Consider the following 22,334-nt stretch of genomic DNA (forward strand, 5'->3'; position numbering starts at 1 on the left):
AAGCACCTCATTTCAAGCGCTGATGTTGGAACTAGGGATGTTGTTGGCTTTGGCCAGGTCAAAGAGGCCAACATCTATTTAATATAATGGCAATCTTCATTTGAATGGACAGAGGCAGGGAGTTAATTCCATACATTGTATACCCTTACTATGGGGAAGATGCTTGTTACTCTAAAGCCTCCACACAAATCTCACTGTATTACAAACTACCTCCAGGGCCACACCATCACTTGACTAGGATGTATACCCCCCGATATTCTTTTCTCTCATCTATTCTACACTTTCCACTTCTTCCTCCTTTCATGCACTGTCTCCCTTTTCTCTATTCCATGCACTTGCACGTTCTTAATGTCACTATGCTTAGTAGGTTTGTGGTTTTTGTTCTCCTTTTTCCCCTCCCTTTGCCTGGTCGCGCTCTGAAACACTTGTGTACGAGCGCGATATAAATAAAACATACAATATCATATTTGTTTAAATATTTCTATTTTTCATACCTTCAGCCTTTCAAGCCACACAATACAGATATACAATCTAGCTATGCCTCATTACAAGTTTGATGCTTCTAAAACAGTTCACTTGAACTCAAGGCAACCATGTCCCATTATTTGGAAACTTGATTACCCATTTCATGCCCCCCCCCATTTCTGCACCCCAAATGCATGGCCGTAGTCGCTGCTTTAACAGCTTAGTCGAAACTTATTTGGGCCATATTTATATTCCTACATCCTTCCATTTTGCTTTGTTTTAAAGGTATTGATATTTTAGCCACCCTTTCAAAAACATTTCTGTGAATTAACAGAATATATACTCTGGTATAGTACGTTTGACGGATGTTAAGACAATTCTCATTTTTGGACATTCTAGTGACACTCTAAGGCCTCTCAAAGCACCCATCTGTTTTTGGATCACCAACCTATTTTGGTGGCCAAAGGGACTTCTCTTGAAGCCCCCTGCCATTGCAAACCTTTGTGACATGGTATTGGGTCACCCATATGGCTCCCAGTCCCAGATGGGCCTCTTTGCTCTAGGTTTGATTTGTGGTATTTGTATCATGCTCCGGGCAGATATAACTACATCCCGGAGCATGTTAATCAGATATACAATGTACCACTGATAAATAGAAAAAAAAAAAGAAAGTACCAGAAAAAATGTAGACACATCACCCAACAAGTTTTTAAGAGCCTTCCGAAAAGCCATGCGGAAAGTCTTACTTCATAGGGAGGTAGCATATTCCATAATTGAGGACTATATATGGGGAATCGTCTATTTTCTCTATGGACATAATGAGAAGGTGGTAGCGTCAATGCTGTAAGAAGTGGAGAGCCAGCTGAGAATAAAGGATCTAATCCGACAGATAAACTGGCTGTGAGCAGTTGGAGAAATAAACTTAAGCGCATGCCGTATCAAGCAGAAGGTAAAAGATACCATGGCACCAATTTGCTCTTTGCACCCCAAATTCGACTCCAGTAGCAACCTACATTCTAGTGAACAGATTTATAGAAGGCCAACCTAGTTTAGGGACAAGAAAAACCCTGGGCGCTGTAGCCAAACTAGTTCAAGGCAGTAAGGAGAGTGGTCAAGGCTAGGTCTGGAGGGGTGGTGAGACGGTAAAGGGTCCTCAATGAGTACACACTGAAAAGTCAAGGAACACTTAGGCAGTTTAAAAATACTTCTTTATGGCCATAACTGTACCGTGAAGGTGTGCGCTGCTGTTTTTTGGAACCAGCCCGAAACAATTGCCCACACGCCCAACCCCGCTACAAGTACAACTTTCGTGCTACAGCCATGAACTCCTGCTAGAGAAGACAATCATTAAAACATATAAACTTGCCATTTATTTATTAGTAAGTTGAAAATCCAGCAATTTTGTACTTATTGCGTTTAACCACTTGTAAGTTACAGATGTTTGGGAATGCCAATCGCCTAGGACCCGGTCAGCTTATGGACTGGCCTCACGCTTTCTTTCGGGTGCTCGGCCCACAAGTGAGACGTGGCGAATTGAATGGCTGCTAGGGACTCTCCAGTGAGTTTGCACGAAGCACGTGCTGTAGCTTTAGGAGTACTTCCCCCCCCTCCCCCGCCCATCTAGTTCAGAGTCTTTCGGGGTCAGATTGGCAGCCAAAAAGGCAGGCACAAGAATTCCTGGGAAATCTTCTGTAGTAATTAACAGTCAAGAGTTCAGGGACATCAGGGAAGGTTCCCTGAATGCGTGCCAGCATTGGGCCTGGGCGAACACCCAACCACACGAATTGCCCCCCCCCCCCCCCCATAGCCACAAAGGAGCGACAGAACGACCCTATGCAATTACTACCTCGGGTCTCACAGTACCTCAGCAGTGAAGATGATGCAGCAGCTATAGGACCCAGTAAATGGATTCTTGGTCTTCAGACGAAAGAAAAGACTCTGGAAGGTATTTTCGCAGCAGCAGTCGAGTAGAAAGACTCCTAGCAGAGGATTCTTCGTAGCTTCTAGTGGCTCTGGTTTTAGCACCCTTTTCAAGACACCAGATGAAGAATGGTTCTAGTTGGAACAATTTGTATCGCTATCTTGGTCCAGCACTCTGGTGAGGGGACTCGAGGAGTGGAATCTTGCTTCTGGAGGTCCAATAGTCCACCATCATTGCAGGAAGGTTCCTTCTTCAGAGGACTGCACTCAGGCTCGAGGTCCCAGGGTATTGGCGGTTTGCAGCCCAAGAAGGTCACCATCATTGAGGGTTGGCTCGAAATGCAGGTCTTTAGACGCAGAAGAATGAACAAGTAGGGACAAGCACACAAGAAATGGCAACAAAAAGAATGCAGGAGCCATTTTTGGGTCAAGGGTGACGCTTGTGTGCATTGCCACGGCTGTGAACACAGCCTGCAGGTAAAAAAATACAATCATATTGGTAAAACCCATCCAATGCCACAAGTCATTCAGGTATACTTGTCACTAAGATATGTTATAGGCTCTGTGAGAAAGGGAAAACAGTGTATCCCTTCAGCACTTCACCTAAAGTGGGGGGTGCTGAACTCGCAATTTAAAACATAGAGAATAAAACATCTCTGCTCTTGAGCACTGCAAGGAAAGTAAAGGACTAACAAAATGTTACAGAACTAGTGAAAAAGGGGATACCTATGCAACCCTCTCAGCACTCCACATAAAGTGGGGGTGAACTTATATTACAATGGGGATTATAGAAAGTATACAAAGTATCCTCCTACCCATGGGCACATTAGTCCACACGAGGAAAATTAGAGAAAATAAAAAGGGAAGCCCAAGGGGCTCCCCAGCAATACTGTACAGAAAGTGCTGTGCATTGCAATAATTTATTGTTTTATTTATGGTTTGCTTTTTAGGTGTGTATACAATAGGAAAGCACCGTTTCAAAGCACCCACAGAGCAGGGAGGGGAAATACATTAAAAACACCATATTTAAGAACAGGGGGGGCGGTGGGGGAGACAAACCTACTATGCCTCGTGAGTATTCAGAACGTGCAAGCGCAGAAAGGAAGGAGGAAGAGAAGATGTAGATGCCGAAAAGTTATAGGCAAGTAGGATTCCAAAAATAAAGCATGGCGAGTCACAAAAATGACTTCCATAGCCCGAGTAAAAAGGGTGAGTGGGGAAAGGATTCCCTCCCACTCAGGAACGTAGAAAAATAATCCACATGTGCAGCAAAAAGTGCCCGGGATCTCACACGTGAGGGAGATTTAGCATTAAAATCAAAATCGAACGTAACAGGAGTAAGGAACAAGTTACATGGGTCGGGCATGGATTCACATGCTCATGAATATTCCCCGTCGTCAGGCAGGGAATCCTCGGTAAAGAAAAAAAATCAGTATCAGTTTCGTTTCTGATCTGTCTTTCTTCGTAGTAACCAATCACTGGTCTTTGGGTCATACTGCCCCCAGTAAATGACTGCCCTCTCCCTAAGCCTCGCCTCTGGCAGCCATCCTCAGATTTGGTAGCACGTAAAGTGGCAGTATGACCAAGTGAAGAGCCGCAGTGGGAAGGAGGGAGGGTTCGCATGCGAATCCATGCCAGATCCATGATGGAGAACAACAGTTACAGGTAAGTAACTTGTTCCTTCTCCAGCATGGGGTCTGGCATAGATTCACTTGCTCATGAATATAAGACTACATAGCAGTACCCACATGCACAACATTAAGCATTACATCAAACTCAACATTAAGCATTTCTTACCTCCTCACCAGGCTCACCTTAAGCGAACAGGTTGCGCAGCACTGCTTGGCCGACTCTGGACTCCTCCCTGGAATCCTGGTCGATGCAGTAGAATCTCGGAAAGGTGTGCGTCGCCCTCCACGTAGCAGCCCTGCAGATGTCCGGCAGCAGGGGCACACCAGACAAGAACGCCGTGGTAGCAGCGATCGCTATGGTTGAATGGGCTCTCGGACGGCCGGGCAACGGTCGGTTTGCCAACCGATGACAGTGCATGATGCAGCCGGAGAGCCATCTGGAAATGGAAGCCTTCGAGAGAGCCTTCCCTTGGTTCACAGGTCCAAAGTTCACAAACAGCTGTGATGTCCTCTGAAAACTTCATTCGGTCCACAGAGAACTTCAGCGCTCTAGCTACATCCAGCAAGTGCAAAGCCCTCTCGGCCGGCGACGGGAAGAAAACAGGTAACACCAAGGGCTTGTTGAGATGGAAGTCCGACGGCACCTTGGGAATGAAGGAGGGGTGCGTCCTCAGCACTACCCTTGTATCGTGAAAGGTCAGGTATGGAGGATTGCAGGATTGGGCCTGAATCTCTCCCACGCGTCGTGGGGAGGTGATGGCCACAAGGAACGCTGTGTTCCACGACAGAAACTTCAATGGGGCCGAATGCAACGGCTCGAATGGCGGACCCATGAGCCTGGTCAGCACCACGTTGAGCTCCCACGCCAGGGCTGGGTCCTTCACCGGCATGAATGATCGAAACAGTCTTCATAAATTCCTTCACCAGGCGATGAGACCACAGGGATGACCGCCCTGTAGTTCTGGTGTAACGGGAAATCGCTGCCAGATGGTACCTTGATTGAAGCATGAGAAAGTCCAGCTTTGGCTAGCCACAGTAGGTATGGTAGCACTTGAGGGGCTGTAATACTGAGAGGGTTAATCTTCTGTGCACGGCACCAGACAGAGAACCTCTTCCACTTGTGTCCATAGCACAAGAGTTGAGGACGCCCTGGCCTTTGCAAGGACCTCTCTGCAGTTATCCGGGATATCGTATCCTCCAAACTCTAGTGCTGCAGGAGCCAGGCCTGCAAATTCAGCGACTCCAGGTCGTGATGAAGAATGGAGCCTCTGTCTCTGGAGAGAAGATCTGTGTCCGTCAGCAGTTTGACTGGTGGGGATGCTGACAAGTCCAGAAGGTCCAGGAACCATATCTGTCTCGGCCACTTCGGTGCGACGAGGATCATCCTGCACCGGGACCTCTTGAGTTGGTTGATGAGCCTGAGCAGCAAAAGCAACAGAGGGAACGCATGAAGGAACAGGCCGTCCCAAGGGAACGAGAAAGCATCGCCCATGCTCCTCGGCTGGGGGAACCTGCTGGCGAACCTCTGGCACTTGGAGTTCGTCGCCGTCGCAAACGGGTCTATTTGGGGTTTGCCCCATCGCCAGAAGAGTTGATCCACTTGGTCCTGGCGTAGTTCCCACTCGTGGCACGAGCGCAGCTCCCTGCTGAGTGAGTCGGCGATGGTGTTTTTATCCCTGCTAGATGAAAGGGCACCAGGAACATCCCCTGGGCAACGGCCCAGTGCCACAGGTCCTGTCCTTATTTGGACAGGCTGGGGATCTGGTTCCTCCCTGCTTCCTGATGTAGAACATCGTGGTGGTGTTGTCGGTGAAGATCCTCACCACTTTGTCCTTGAGGGACGGGAGGAAAGACGAGAGCCCAGAACATCGCCCAGAGCTCCAGCATGTTGATGTGGAGCGGCCTCTCCTCCGGGAGCCATAGGCCTCTCGCATGAAGATCCCCTGTGTGCGCTTCCCATCCTTCCAGGGAGGCATTCGTCGTCAGTCACCTGATATGCTGGGGTCTGAAAGTCCGTGCCCGCCGCAAGATGCGCACAGGTGCCCCATCATCGAACAGCTTGGCGGAATACTTCGTTGAGCGAGATCTTGTCCTCGAAGCTGCCCGTCGCTTGCATCCAATGGGCGTCGAGAATCTCCTGCAAAGGACGCATCCGAAGCCTACACAGGTGCACCAGATAGATGCAGGAGGACATCATCCCGAGAAGGGATTTGATGGACCTCACTCTGGCCACGTCAGTGGCCAACAGACGCTGTACCTTGCCCAGGATGGCATTCGTTCTTTCCTCCGACTGCGAGGCCAATCGTGCCACTGTATCGAACTTGGCTCCCAGAAACAGTGCAACCTGCGACGGGACCAGGTGGGATTTGGGGAAGTTGATGGAGAATCCCAGGTCCATGAGCAGCTGGACGGTCTTCGCCGTGTGTTCGACGGCAAGCTCCCTTCTTGTTGCCCGGATGAGCCAATCATCCAGGTAGGGGTAAACGTGGATCCCCTGCAGGCGCAGCCGCGCTGCCACTGGTGCTAGGCACATGGTGAACACCCTGGGAGCCGACTTCAGTCCGAACTGGAGGGCCTTGAACTGGTAGTGCCGCCCTTGGACCACGAACCTGAGGTACTTCCGGTGCCTTTTTAGGATGGGGATATGAAAGTACGCATCCTCCAAATCCAACGACGATAGCACGTGCTGGAGGGTGACCATCTGGAACTTCTGTGCCTTGATGTACTTGTTCAGTCGACGCAAGTCCAGGATGGGGCGCCATCCACCTGTCTTCTTTCTGGTGAGGAAGTATCTCGAGTAAACTCCAGAGCCCCAAAGCTTCTTTGGGATGAGCTCGATGGCACCTTTTTTGAGCATCGCCTTTACTTCCAACAGTAGTTGAGGGATGTGGTTTTCCTTCCTGGCCACGGGTGGAATGCAGGGACACTTCTTTAGGAATTTCAGTGTGTGCCCCTGGGCCAGGGCATCAAGCACCCAACGGTCGGTGGAGATGGATTTCCACACGCTGATGAACCTCGTCAGCCGGCCTCCCACCGGGATGCTTAGGTGGGGGCCCGACACCACGGCTGGTTCAGTCTTGCTTGGCCACCGCCTTGCCCTCCTTGGCGACGACGGCGAGGTCCTTCGGACTTGCCTCGTCCCCTGTAGGCTTCTTGCAACGAGCAGCGGGCTGCTTGACGGTATGTTGAGGAGCCGCCGCCAAATCCCTTGGAGGCACCTTGCTTGCCTCTGGAGTTCCGAAAGGGCGGACGTCGTCGTAGAACTCCCGTGTCGCTCTTGATGGCCTGAAGGGACTCACCCACTGCCTTCCCGAACATGTTGTTCCCATCAAAGGGCATGTCCAAAACCTTGGCCTGTACATCCTGGCGGAAATCTGTCGCCCTGAGCCACCCCCGCCGTTGAAGGCAAACACTGTTGCCCAATTGGCGGAAACCGGTGTCGGCAATGTCCGTGGCCACTGTTATGGCGTGGTCAGAGGCCCCCTCACCCTCCTGCAGGAATGCCAGGGCCTAAGCCCTCTTATCGTCTGGGAGAAAGTCCAACAGGGGGGCAATCTTGTACCACAACTCCCTGTCGTAGCGGGCCACGATCGCTAGGGTGTTGGCCACCTTAATCGTCGTCGTCGAGATGACTCTTCGTCCCATGGCATCCGCCCGGCGAGGAAGTAGAGGTTGAAGCCGATGGCCCCCCCCCGCGCTTTCTTCTTGTCCGCTGCTGAAACGACCGAATCCGGGGTCGGTTGCGCTCTAAGGCACAAAGGGGCGGCGTCTGGGACCCGGTACGTCTTCTCGTACCGGTCCCCCTTAGCAGGTGTCGTGGACGGGTTCTTGAGGAGGGCAAGTCCCTCGTCCCAGATGTCATCCAACAACGGCACCGCGAGGACAGTTTTCTTTTTGGCCTCACGCCATTGGTAAAGGAAGCCTTCCTTCTCTTCGGGGCAGAGCTGAAAAAAGTTCTGATGCCCTGGCGATCGTGGCGTGAAACGAGCCAATTTTGTCGGGAGGAGACGCCCAAGTAATCAGCGACGCGAGATCAGTCCTGTCGTCACCACCGTCGTCGCCGTATCTGTCCCCATGCCCTCCCTCGGGGTCGGGGAAGGAGACAAAGGCTGAGAGGGCAATGAGGGCTGAGAAGGTGGGGTTGGATGGATCCTTCTCTTGTTAGGGGGGCTTCCCGATGGACTCTGCCCCGTCGGGTCGTTCGTCGGAGGCAAGGGCAACCTGGTCATTACCTCCGTGCATAAGCCCTGGATTGCTGTCAAAATGGCCACCGAGTTGTCTTGTGGCCCGGGCTGAGACAGACGCGACGGTTGCTCCTCCTCCACCGGAGCCTCGTCGACATCACCCTCGCTCTAGTCGTTCCCCTAGTCGGGATCCCTCCCGTGGGGACGGGCCTCCTCTATGACTTCGACCAGTTCCTCAGAGTTTGTGTCCGATCAGGCTACACCCCCCCTCTTTTTCCACGGGGGGTCTTCTCGATGGTCTTAAAAGAGGCTTCCCTCCGCGGGGGCAGGGAAACTCTGGGCCCCCGAGGTCACCTCCACTGGGGGAGCCTCCACAGGCTTCCCCAGGGCTGTAGCGATACCCTCAATAGAGGCCTTGGCCGGGTGAATCAAGGCCTTCACCACCTTGGGCGCGCTTGAGGCCTTCAACTTAGGGGGAGAGTCACCGCCTCGTACCCCTTCGGCAGGTTCCTTCGAGATAGGCCGGGACCCCTCTAGAAGCTTAGCCGGGTTCTCGGACTTTCTCTTCCCCGAGCCAGAGCGTTGGCTCGCGGTTGATGGTGTCGGTGACGGTGTGCCCTGCCTGGCAGCCGAGGAGCCCGAGCGTTCGGCGCTCCCGGTGCCTGCGGACTCGCAGTGCTTTGTCTTCTGTTGGACCCCCGTCGCCGGGGCGCCCTTACAGGACTTGGAGACCGCGCGGGTTTCTACTTCTCACCTGCTGGGCTCTTGCTTTCCAACCAGTTGGCGAGACTGGTCCGACAGTCCCTCATGGTTCGTTCCGACATGTTCATGCAAAACGCACAGTCCTTCTCCATGTGCGATTTGTCTTCATGAAGGCAGAAGAGGCACTTCGAGTGCTCGTCCTCCTTGAACAGGTTCTGTAGCTTGCATCCAGGGCAGTTCCTGAACAGCATGCCCGGTGTCGAGCTTCCTTTCTCCTGGGCCATGTCCACGAGGTAGGCCTCAGAAAACTTCTGGAATCCTCCAAGAAGCGTAGCTCGACGAAACCTTCACCCTTGAGGGGCGTAGAAGATTCTGAAATGGGTCCCCGTTGATCAGAAGTAGAAGCGGTGGAGCTTGAGGCTCTATTTAACCGAAAAATTAGATAAATCTCTTTGAAAAACCGTAAAACGCAGAAAAAGCTTGAGAGCTATAGCACGAGGACTCCCAACACTTGAGCGTGCAGTAAAAATCTGAGGATGGCTGCCAGAGGCGGGGCTTAGGGAGAGGGCAGTCATTGGCTTGGGGCAGTATGACCCAGAGACCAGTGATTGGTTACTACTAAGAAAGAGATCAGAAACAAAACTGATACCGCTTTTTTCTTTACTGAGGATTCCCAGCCCGACGACGGGGAATATTCATGTGCATGTGAATCCATGCCAGACCCCATGTTGGAGAATGAAATGTTACCTTATGAAAAACGTCCATAAACTGGTTACATTGAAGATTGGAGAGCACACCTAACTTACCACAGACCTCCCCCACTACCCAGTCAGCTCCAGCAAAAAGCTCAAAACGTTACTAATAGCAGCACTGGGGCAGTTTTTACCTCAATTGTGTTGTTGCACATAAATCAAAATCCACTTTCAGAAAACAGTATTTTCATGCCTCAGTTTTGTCATCAAAACGAACAGCTCAAAAGGTAATTCCGACATTGGCCATTTAACTGATTTTTTGATCAAAGCCTGGTATCAGGTTTGTAACGATTTCGCGTTTGCAGGGACCAGTTTTGTTTCAATGATCAGTCTTTGTAAGTGTCTACATCAGGCCAGATATGCATTTTTACAACCTGCAATTCCAACCGACTTTTTTATTTGGTCATCCAACCTTGCCTGCATTGTCCAGGTATCATGCCAGTACCCACTCACATTCAACATTTCCCCACAAAAATGGTTTCGTGCAACCTGAAAATGAAATTCAGGTGAATGTTTATATGAATTTGGGATAAATTAATAGTTCCTCACTGTAGTGACTAACGTGCTCCTAGCCCATAGTCACCTTTCCTCCATACTGCATGAGGCGACAGAACCTTTACCAGAATAAATCTTCGTTTAAATTTAGAGGCTCGCATGGGCGCGGCCCTGGGAGCATGCACTCCACTGAGTCCGCCCACTGGTGCCACTTCCCAGTCCCCCATTGACACATCAACAATATTACCATTGCCTAATATCAGTTTTATTAGGGGGAGGATGGTCGGACGGATGGAGGAAAGGGGACTATGGACTAGGAGTATGTTAGTCACTACGGTGAGTAACTATTAATTACTCCTACGTCCCATTCCCTTCACTCCATACAGAATGGGCGATTACAACTGAATGTAGCCCCCGGGTGGCGAGGAGACCCCTCCTTAAGCGAAAAAGTTCCTTAGAACTGCCTGCCCGAAAGCCGCATCTGATTTAGAGCCGGCGTCCAAACAGTAGTGCTTACAGAAAGCCAAAGGGGTGGCCCAGGTGGCTGCCCTACTGATGACCTGCCACGGGACCTGCCGCTGGAAGGCGACGGCCCTGGCCTTGGCTCTGTCAGCATGGGCGTGCATGTTATCTGGAAGTGGTTTGTGCTGCCCATCATAGGTCTAATTGATGGTCGAAACCATCCATCTGGCTACAGAGGCCTTGGATGCCCAATAACCTGGCCTTGACCCACGGAAGGTGACAGAGGTCTGACTTGCAGAAGCTCTTGGTGCTTTCCAGATAGAAAAGCGCGTCTGACATCCAGACCGTGCAAGACCATCTGAGCCTTGTCTTTAGGCTCGGCAAACAATGTAGGTAAGACCATCTCCTTGTTTAGACGGAAAGCAGAGACTACCTTAGATAGGAACGTGGGGTGCGTTCTCAGGACCACCTTATCATTGTGAAAAGTAGTAGAGGGTTCTGATGCCATCAGAGCCTGGATATCGCCGACTGTGCGAGCAGAGCTGAGACCCATCAACAGAGCTGTATTAACGATGACCAGCTTGATGTCCGCGGACGCCATTGGCTCGAAAGGTTTGTGTGCCAAGGCGCCCAACACTACATTGAGGTCCCACACAGGGTGTGGTTTCATGATGGGCGGGTAGAGCCTGGTGAGGCCTGCCAAATGTCGCTTTACCATCATGGTTGGAAGAGGAGAAGACCTCCTCCTCCGAATTTCTGTAGGGCCCTATGGCTGCCAAATAGGTGCAGTGTGTCCACTTGCACGCCTGAGTGAGCAAGGTGTGCAGAGAAGAAGAGCACATCATCCAATGTGCACATAAGGGTGTGGGTGTGGGTGGGGGTGTGGGTCGATCTCCAGTCCGCCCAGTGACAGAACCTAGTCCATTTACTCTTGTGCTGGCTCCTAGTAGCCTTGCTCCTAGCTCCCTGAATGATGTCTAGGTTAGCCTGCAACAGGCTCAGATGCTTCAGCGTGACCTGCGCAGGAACCACGCTGCAAAGGGCTAATTTCTGTGGAGTGGGGTGGATGACCCTGCCCCCCCCCCTCCCTGCGAAAGAAGATGAGCTGGGCCCAGCAGCAAGTGAATGGGTGGCCCATCCGAGAGGCTGAGAAGCTCTGAGAACCACTGTCTCGACGGCCACCATAGAGCTATCAGAATGATGCTGAGGTGACATGATTCTCTTATCTTGCAGATCACCCTGTGGACCACGGCTGTGGGAGGGAAGGCATACGCTGTCATGCCGTCCCACTGTATCTGGAATGTTTCGCCCAGGGAGCAAGGGCCCTGCCAAGACACAAATTGCTGGCACTGCTTGTTGGCGCATGTGGAAAAGAGATCCACCTGAGGATGCCCCATCTGCTGAAGATCCCCAGCAGAGCCAAATAGTTCAATTGCCCCTCGTAATTGTCCACTACGTCTGCTGAGCCTGTCCGCTTCCAGGTTGGACTCCCACCGGAAGGTCGATGTTCTCCAGGGCCCATTCCCACATTCTGATCGCTAGGCTGCACAGTGGAAGGGACCTGGTAGCACCCTGCTTGTTGACATCGTACATGCTGGTGGAGTTGTCCGTCTGGAGGAGGATGACCTTGCCCCCAATGAGCGGAAGGAAAACAGAGCTAGCCAGACGACTTTCAGCTCCAGCCAGTTGATATGAGACTACTGCTCCAGACTCCATGGACACTGGTTGTCCAAAGTGGCCCCTCCCAGCCTTCAAGGGAGGAATCTGTAGTGATGGTGACCTGTGGGGTCGGCTGCCGGAAGGGCTTGCACGTCTGCAAGTTGCAGTCCCTGGACCACCATGTGAAATCCGATTGGGGAGAAGGAGGAATGCGGACAAGCTCTGCTTGGGAGCCGTGCTCCCAATTCCATGAGGCGGCAAAGTGCAGCTATAATCCCCTCATCTGCTCTCATGATACCTAATAAGTGTTTGTACCACCAGAACGAGGTCACTTCTCGGGTGGGGAAGCGAGTAGTGGCCCCTCTTGATGAACGGGATCTTGTGCTCCAAGGTGAAAACTCAGAGCTTGTGTCCCATATGAGGCCAAGAAAGGTCAGGCTCTGCATAGGCTGCTGCTGAGACTTGAGATTGATCGAAAATCCCAGCTCGTGGAGAGAAGGGTGGAGGAAATGTGATGAACAGCCTCTGGAGATCTTGCCCTGATGAGCCAGTCGTCCAGTTATGGGTAGACGTGGTGGCCCTGGACCCCGAGTAGGGCTGCCACTGCATTCATGAGTCTGGTAAATACCCTGGGGGCTGAATTGAGGCCGAAGGATAGCACCTTGTATTGGAAAAGGCAGCCCATGACCCTGAATCGCAGAAAAGAGATGCGGCTGCCAAATTGGGACGTGTAGATAAGTGTCTTTCGGATTCAGGGAGCACATCCAGTCTCTCCTGCACAATGTCTCCGCAATGAGTGCTGGCGTTACCATCTTGAATTTTTGAAGAGGGAGTGAGAGGTTGAGGGCGGAGCGGCCCAACAACTCTCAGGCCAGCCTGGTGGTTCTTTTGTATGGCGAAAATCCTGGAGTAGAAGCCCAATCCTCAATAGGAGGCTGGGACTTGTTCCACTGTCTGGCTCTCGACAAGCGACGACTTTCTGCCAATAGAGTTACTGTCCCAATCTGTGGGAGTGGGAGGGAAGAGAGGAAGGCATCGGTAGGCAGAACCCCGTGGATACTACTGATAGGATCCAGGGGTCCGTGAACTTCTGACGCCAAAACTGTGCATGAAGGGCATGCCTGCCCCCCCCCCCACCAGATACATGTAGATCTGAAAGGGCGCATCATCCCTGCTTTCCCTCCGAGGCCGTTGTGGAGGAGGGGGGCTGTAAAAAGCCCTTGCTTCCCCCTTTTGTGGTTTGCACCGGTGCCGACTGAGAAAGGTCAGGCTGTCTTGACCTCTGCAACTGGGTGTATGCCTTGTGTGTGGCCTTCGTAAGGATAAAGACTTCGCAGTTTGCAAACTGTTTATCTAGCTCCTCATCGGAGGTCACCACTCTCGAATGGAAGGTCCAATATGCGTTCCTGGACGTCTGGGTTGAATTAAGTAGCCCGAAGCCAGGCAGTCCTCATGTCCGTGGCAATGCATATGGCCTGTCCAGAGGCGTCAATGTGGGCCACAGTGGAATCCATGATGTCTTGTGCCACCAGTTTAGCCTCCGCCAGTCCCACCTTGAAACATGCCTGGCTCTGCACGGGATGTTCTGGAAGGAAATCTGCTATTTCCCCACCAAAGCCTCTGGTTAATGGCTGCCAGCATGGCATCTGCGTTGGATTGACGAAGGTGCAGCAAGGCATTGGAATAAAGCTCCTTTGCGCAAACCTCCAAGATCTTCTCCTCCTTGCCTAACAGCGCAGAGGATGAGGACGAGTGAGGCTTTGAGTAGAGGGACGCCACAGCGATTACTGAAGAGTGCAGTTGAGGGTGTGCAGACAGCAAGAGTGGATCCCCTTCCACTTGCCTATACTTGGCGGTGAGGCGCTGATTGACCGGCTGGGCCGAGTGGGGCTTAAGCCACCCTTTATTGAGCAAGGCGACAATGTTCTTCTGCATCGGGGTCCATGTTCTAGCCGCGGGGCCTAGAGTGAGGACCTCGGCCAGGATAGCCCGCCTCCAGCCGTCCGACCTCGGGCTGAGGAAGCCCAAAGTACTCTGCCAAACCTGCAAGCTGTTCGAGTAAGGTCTTGGCCGACGACGTGTCAGGGTCTTCTTCCTCATCTGTGTCCACTAGGGTGTCTGGCGCGGGTGGAGGAATGCTGGGCGTCGAGGGCTGTGGTGTGGAGACCAGAGCCGGAAGCTGCAGAAGAGGCTGGTGTGGAACCGCCTGAACTGCAGGGGAGCCGGAATCGAAGGAGCAGGCAAGGACAGCAGGGACTGCACCAGGGCCTGCAGCGCTGGAGCCATTGGAGGAATTACTATAGGCACGGGCGGAAGGCGCCAGAGGGAGCAAGTCCCTGACCACATCCCAGAGGATGGCGTGCGCCCCCACCCCCCAAATAATCAGTCCTCACAGGCCGGTGGGGTTGCAGGCGAGGTTGAAGAGGCAGCGGGCAGCTGCTGGGGCCGGTACATACTTTGTCTAGCTGGCTGCGGGGTTAACCTGCCCTGCGATGCTGAAGGATAAGCTGCAGGCCACGTACCTGGTTGATCCCAGTCCCACCTTGTAACTCTAGTCTCCCACCTGCTCCGTTCCATGGGGCGGTATCGGATGAGCGGCCAACTTGTTTGGTGCAGTGGCCATCTTGTCGAGCTGCGTGCCAGAGTCATGGTGCTTGGCTCACTGGGCCTGGCCTCCTCTAGGAGCATGAGACCTACCCTGCACCTCAGGACGGGGGCTAATAGGTTTATTGCCCTCGGCGGCATTGCCGGCAGTACTCCGTGAAGCTGCTCCCTCCGACATTTGGCTGTCTCTCAGCACTGTCTCTGGAAGGATCTAATGACCCCCCCTCGGACTGAGGGCCAGTAGCTGGTACAGCCTCAGTACCAGTGCAAGAATCTGAAAGGCTCCTCCCACTCAGGCAGTTCTTTGGGAAGGAGTCGCTCTTGGGGGGTGCAATGGCAAAAGCAGCCCTTCTTTGGGCCTCAACTTATGTCTGAGGAAGTCCTTCAAGTCCTCTGGAGGCGACTTCTCGAAGAGCTCCCTCCACTGAGAAAATCTGTTCAGAGCACGCTGTGTAAGCTGTGGTTGGGGCCAAGTGTGGGGATCGTACGTAGGGAAGAGCCCCTCGCAGGCTGGGCACCTGCTGAAGGCTGCCGACGTCGACATGCGCCCGGGGAGGAGAGTGGTGCCAGAGGACCGAGTACCTGATTGATAAAGACAAAAAGACAGTATCCGGGAAAGCACGTGGTATTACAAGGCCGAAGCCAAACCCAGAAGCGCTGGTGAAATCGGCCTGTTCCGGTCGATATGGAAAAGGGGACTGGGGAGTGGTGCCGGTGGGCGATGTAAGGGGAGAACATGCTCCCAGGGCCACAACCCTGCACACCTCTAAACTTAAAAGGGAAGAAGGTTGTCTCCCATCGAGGGACGCCACATGCAGTATGGAAGAAAGGGGACGGGACGTAGGAGTACATGCAGTATCCAATTGAGGTGAAGGCTTAAGTTGGTTGGGCGACTATAATCTGAAGTATTTGCAAAACAAACAACTAGATTCACGACAGTTACACTGCTTCCTACAACATTATTTAACAGCAAGGCAGGAGCGCGAAAAGAAAACAGGAGGCTAAACATGCTAACACATTTCAAAAGCCATTTGAAGATGGGTTTGTGACTATGCTATAGTTACATTTTGGAGAAAGTCTGAACGCCGCACAGAAGAAAAAATAAAAAAAATTACAGAAGAGGGGCGTGGCCAGCATACGAGCAGAGAGGACACGAGTCCCGGCTGCTCCTGTGGACCGCCAAAATATCCTGCTAAACATCCCTCTTGGCTGGACAAACTCCTGTCAAAACACTCCCACGGTGACGGACTGGGGTGCTGCACCCCCCGTCTGAAGTTGGGACCTTGACGGAGGTATCTTTCTCGAGATACGCGACGGTATCTTTTTCCTCCTGAGTGTCGAGACTCCGCCAAGATGGCTGCTGCAGCCCAGCGACAGTGGGGGGGGGGGGGGGGGGGGGGTGGCATCTACCCGGACAACGACCTACACCAGGAACCAGTGGTGAAGGAGTGCATGCGGACGACCCCCGACCCAGTGCTGGCACGGAGAGACGACCGGCCCTTCGCAACGCTCTTCCGCCGCAGGGTGCAGAGGCGCGAGCCCCCTGGCCTGGGCCCGAAACCGTGCAGTGGGGCCGGATCAAAGTTGAAGACGGACGCCTCCGAAGACCTCGGAGCACTGGCCCCGAAGCCCTGAATCGTTGTGGCTCCCTCCCCCTCCAGGCGACGCTTCAGCTGCAACACCTGGAACGCTGTGGCGGGCGCGGGGCTCCCCCGCAGGCATGAGAACTCCCAAATCCCTGAAACAGATCTACAGGCACGGCTGGTGCCAGCAGGAATTTACATTCACCCTAAGGCTCACCTGTGTATGAGGACTGCGCATCGCTCAGAGCCCACCAGCCACAGTAATCACCCGGCACCGTGGGTTGAACCACGGTCTACCTATTCTAGCCGCCGAACCGCGGACCTGGAGTTTAGTGAATATACCCCGATATATTCCCCCGAGCACTGGGAACAGGCAAACAGACCCGGGAGTAGGATCCTCTTTAAAAAGGGGACTCTCTCCGTACTCAAAGTGTGGAGGCCATCCCCCCATGAATCCACCCCTCAGCCTACAGGCCTAGAGGTGTCACCGCAGCCAGCCCTCTTTCATACGGCCCAGAGCCCGACCTAGCAGGCGAGAAAACTGCCCTCTCCCGGGTGAGGAGGCCGCTCTTTGTATAACTTCCACCACCTCAGAGCTGATTCAGGACATTGTACCAGGCCAAACAAATACTTGCCCCAGTCTCGCTGGCCTTCCCATAGCAGCGATCATAAAAGCCTCCAACTACAACTTCCACTGGGAGTTACCTCTCCTGGGGCGGGGTGGGGTTGTTGGCGGTGGAGCCCTGCCCCCCCCCCTACCCCCCCCCCATTTCCTGCCACCCTTCCCAAACACTGGAGGAGACCGAAGGGGACTTGTGGCACCAACCGTAGCCACTGTGGTGCTAACTGGACCCACTGGGCCGGGGGAGTGCCCCGGCGCCACTGTACCACACCGGCGACCACAACACCACAACGGCGCATACTCAACACCATATTGGGCGACTCCCGGACGCAGCTACCGCTACCCCCCCCCAACCCCCCGAGACGAATTAAATACCGCTCTCCAACGCTCCATCATACCCCAAACTGGGGTCTGCGGCATCATGGGGAAAGATTAAAAAGACGACAACGCAGCGCACTATGGTCCAATATGCCAGGAGTAACCCAACTTGTCAACGGAAACGGAGCCCCAAACAGCCCCCTGCCCGTCGGCGGATTTGCTGAAGGACAGGATGGCTGCCATCGCCAACTCTCGCTCCTCGATGGAGATTAAAATGGACAGTATTTCAGCTGAAGTTTCCTTCCTCCGTCACGACCTCCAGAAACTATTGTCCAGATCTGGAGAAGCAGAACGGATATCGGGGGTGGAGGACAGCTACGGAGGTGTGCACCGGCAGCTACCACAAGCAATGACCCGACTTAAAACATTGGAAGCACGAGTCGAAGGGGAGATCACGTCGCAACAATATCCGCATCCTTGGCTTACCGGAACAAACTGAAGAACCTAGTGCAGACCTCTTCTTGGAACAATGACTGGCGGATCTCTTTGCACCCAAACCCTTTTCAAATTTCTTCTCAATAGAACGCGCGCACCGGATACCGGCAGGAAAAGCAATCTCGGGGGCAGCCCAGAGAATAATAATTGCTAAGCTCCTTAACTATCGAGACAGGGACACAAATTTGCAGATGGTCCAAACGAAAGGAACTGTTAATTATAATGGTGCACAAATTGTCTTTTTTCCAGACTACACCCGCGAGGTGCAAAAAGTCAGAGTCTTTTGAACACCTGAAGAAAAAGTTCCACTCCATGAACGTAAAGTATGGACTACTCTTTCCGGCCCAGCTGAGGATTCAGCACCAGGGCATTTGATGAAATGCACCACGGTGCATTTCACTGACCCACAGGAAGCCTGGAAGTGGGCCGAAAACCACATCGAAGGAAAATGGACGAGGAACGGGCCGGACCCCGGAAGAAGACCACGTGCTCAACCACATCGGGATAGACCCGCTAGACAACCTACACCGGAGCCAAAGGACAACCCTTGGAGACGTAGATCCTTAAGAATTTCAAAAGCTGATATCCAAAGTGCATATAGCCAAACACGAGCCGAACTGGGTTTTTTGTAAATGGGCCTCTCTGACTGCGAAACACCTAGAAACTATGCAAGGTGTTGTGGAACAACGTGGGTCTCGAGCTCGTAACAAAGAAATTAAGACCACACTCCATCTGTGCCAAGGTGACATGCTATTGGCGGCTACTATAGAACCCCCTCTCCCCCCCACACACCCAACTGAACGCCTGACTTACACGCTTTAACAGCAAGTTCGGCTGAGAATAGAAACAGTTCACTTGTTAATTGTACTGCCAACGTAATTTTTTAGGTTGTTAGTGAAGTTCGGGCGACAGATACTTCATGTTGGGGAGGAGTATGGGGGAGGGGGGTGTACGACTTACAATGTTTTTTTTCTTGTTTTAATTGTCTCTGTACTCCAGTTGCAGAGTACCTACAAGGCTAACTGACCACACAACTTGCCATGCGCTGTTATAATGCATCCCTGCTATATTCAATACCTCCACACTATTCCTGCTCCTGGGCCACACAGGGTCCACGAATCCAGCACGATACACTATGAATGGCATCCGCACTAACCCGACCACCGCCAGCTGAATAACGCAGATCCCTCAAGTTGATATCCTGGAACGTAAACGGGATGGGCTCTGGGATCAAACAGCATCTTGTCACGCAGTTCCTGAATAGACGCTCTCCTGATATCACCCTGAAAACCAAGAGACACCTAGCAGGAACCAAATTGCACCCTCTTTCGTAAAACCAACTATAGATCCGCATTACATGCGGGATACACAATGGGATCCAGGGGGACTCTGATCCTGTTGCACAAATGCATTCCATTTGTGCCACTAACAGTAGAACAAGACCCCAGAGGCCGCTACGTGATGACCCTGGGTACACTCTGGGGGGAAACAATAGCAATTGCTTTGGTGTACTCACCGCCGGGACTGGGGGAGGAACTACTAGATGAACTAACCACCCTCATGACAAAACATCAACCAGACATGTGGATCCTGGGGGGCGATTTCAACGATGTCATGTGCAACACTATGGCTCGCACCCACATCAGATAGCGCAACCCAAACACCCCTACCAAATTAGATAGGTTTGTGTCAGCCCTAGGCCTCCGAGACGTGTGGAGCGATCTCACCCCGGAGCCAAAGGTTACTCTTTCCACTCGGGAGCCCATGGCTCCCGGTCCAGACTAGACTATCTCTTCCTCCCGGCCACTGATGCACATAGGGTAAAGACCGCAGAGCTCCTCCCCTGAGTTATCTCGGACCACTCAAGCTAATGTTGGTACTGAGTACGCAGAGTAAAGCTTCCCCCAAAACATGGAGATTAAATAGCTACTACCTGGGTTTCACTGACTTTATCGATCGCCTCGCTGAGACAACTAACGAATATTTCAAAATAAATGACACTACGGTTCATAGTCCGGTAACTATGTGGGAGGCTTACAAAACTGTGCTAAGGGGTGAGATAATCTCATGGACGACGAATAAAAAGAGTGGCTCCAGAAGATTTCAGAAGCTGAGTCCGAAAAGGGCGAATGGGAGACTAGGTATGTTCTTGATCCTTGTCCTGAGATTCTTAGATCCCTTAAAAGCGCTGGAGAGAGGCTCCGGAACATTGAGCTAGATAACGCCAAACAAGCCCACTTGGAGTCCAGGGCAAGGATCTATGAATATGGGGACAAAGCGGGTAAAATGCTGGCCTGGCTAAAGAGAAGGGAAGAGGGTCAACACCATGTCAGGGAAATTATTAGTCCACAGAACGAGAAGTGCCAATCAGACCGCGAAATAGCAGAGGCCTTTGCCAATTTTTATGCGGCATTGTATAGCACCCAGATAACCCCACTGAATTCCTCACTCAGACGATATCACACTACCGTGCTTATCGGAACAGCAAAAAACACAATTGGATTCTGGTCTTACTGAAATCAGAGATTACCGAAGCCATAGCCCAATTACAATCTAGGAAGACACCAGGCCCCAATGGATTCCCGATCGAAACCTGGAAAAAACTGGGCGGGGAAAAAAATGGCATCCCCTCCATAAAATGTTCCTCCGGCCCGAGAACAAGGCACCCTACCATCAGACCTATGCAAGGCTACAATAGTCGTTATTCCCAAACCGGACAAACCACCTGAGTACTGTGCCTCTTATAGGCCTATCTCGCTGATGAATAGCGAACCCAAGATCCTTGCTAAACTATTAGCCAATCAGCTGCAATCGGTCATTTCTCCTCTAGTCCATCCAGACCAATGCGGCTTCATGCCGCATAAATCAACGTGAATGAACATAAGGCGGCTCCATTCGCTGCTAGAGCGGGCCCCCATCATAGACACGCCGCTTGCCCTGTTAGCGATTGACTACCTCCCCTCTTGAGCTCTTCCCTCCTCTACCTCCAACTCCCTCAGGGTCTGTCGTTTTTCAAAGAAACGAGCTGGGGTAGATCTCAGTCTTCGGCTGGGGCCTCCCTCTCGAACAGCCTCCCTGCCACTCTAAAACTTGGAGAACATCTCGGTTCTGGAAGCACCTCATGACCCTCCTTTCCTTCTGCCTTTGCTCCCCCTCTCCCCTGCTGATCTGTTCTCTTGGCACTGTGCACCTGGCCACCCTCTGTCCTACGGGCCCAGGTACCTTCTCACCCTGCCACCCTCCCGCACTGCCTCCGGGCAACCCCTTGCACTAGGGTCTGTATCTGTACCCATACAGCCACCGCCCCACCCCCCCTTTTCCTTCCTGCACTTATCAGACATAACCTGTCTGCTGCCTTAAACCTAGCACTTGCAAATTGCTGGCTGCACTACCACCGTTTGTTGCCTTTATTATTTATTGTTATTCATCTGTTTCTCCTCTGCTTCGCACTTTCCACTTCTCCCCCCTTCCATGTACTTTTTCCCCTCCCCCTCTCCCATGCACTTGTACGTTCTCAATGTCACTGGGCCTAGTAAGATCGCTGTTTTGTACTCTCCTGTTCCCCTCCCTTGCCGCGCTCTGAAACACTTGTGTACGAGCGCGATAGAAAAAATAAAGAAAGCATACAACTGCTCTACACAAACCCACAGGCAGAGGTGAAAGTGAATGGGTGGCCCTCTGAGCCTTTCCCTATCGGTAAAGAACACGACAGGGATGCCCCCTCTCCTCTTTGCCCTCACGATTGAAGTGCTCGTTTTGTGCCTTCGTCAGAGCAAGGCTTGGACGGGATTTAGATGGCCAGAGGGACATGAGGATAGAACGTCTCTACGCTGACAATCTTTTAGTGTATTTGGGAGAACCAGCCCGAACTTGTCCTGTGGTGACACAGATTCTCACTCGATTTGGTGAGTTCAGTGGGCTGAAAATCAACTGGGGAAATCTATCCTATTTCCGGTAAAAGGCTGCCCATATAAAATTGAAGAACATGACTTCCGGTACTTGGGGATTCGCATATCTACAGACCTAACACGCTACACAACCCACAATTTTGAACCCATTATAGACCTATTCACTAGCGACGTTCGTCACTGGAGACTCCTCCCCTTGACACTTATGGGCAGTGCCGCCCTTTAAGATGATGACCCTGCCTAGATTCATATACGTCCTCCAAAATGCCCCGCTTGAGATCCTGGAGTCTGAATTTGTATGACTTGAGGGCCTCCTTAGAGAGCTGATCTGGGGAGGGGGACAACCCTGCATTGCATTAGCCACCCTGCAGAGATTGATTTGGGAAGGAGGTATGGGAGTGCCCCGCCTTCAGACCTACTACTGGGCATTGCAAATGGCGGTGGTCAATGACCTGCTTCATGGGGATCGGGAACTGCTGCACATAAGGGCCGAACTTGCTGCTATTCATGACAGACCCACTACATCTGCTTTAT

At 52.4% G+C, this 22,334-nt stretch overlaps 1 protein-coding gene across 7 annotated transcripts in view; it reads right to left on the minus strand.

The window, feature by feature from the left end:
* TNRC18 (trinucleotide repeat containing 18) overlaps positions 1-22,334 on the minus strand; it is a 470,959-nt gene that overhangs the window by 228,927 nt on the left and 219,698 nt on the right. The window lies entirely within an intron of this gene.

This window comes from Ambystoma mexicanum, chromosome 2p (assembly GCF_040938575.1).
Source record: "Ambystoma mexicanum isolate Mex_15411 chromosome 2p, UKY_AmexF1_1, whole genome shotgun sequence".
Classification (NCBI taxonomy): Eukaryota; Metazoa; Chordata; class Amphibia; order Caudata; family Ambystomatidae; genus Ambystoma; species Ambystoma mexicanum.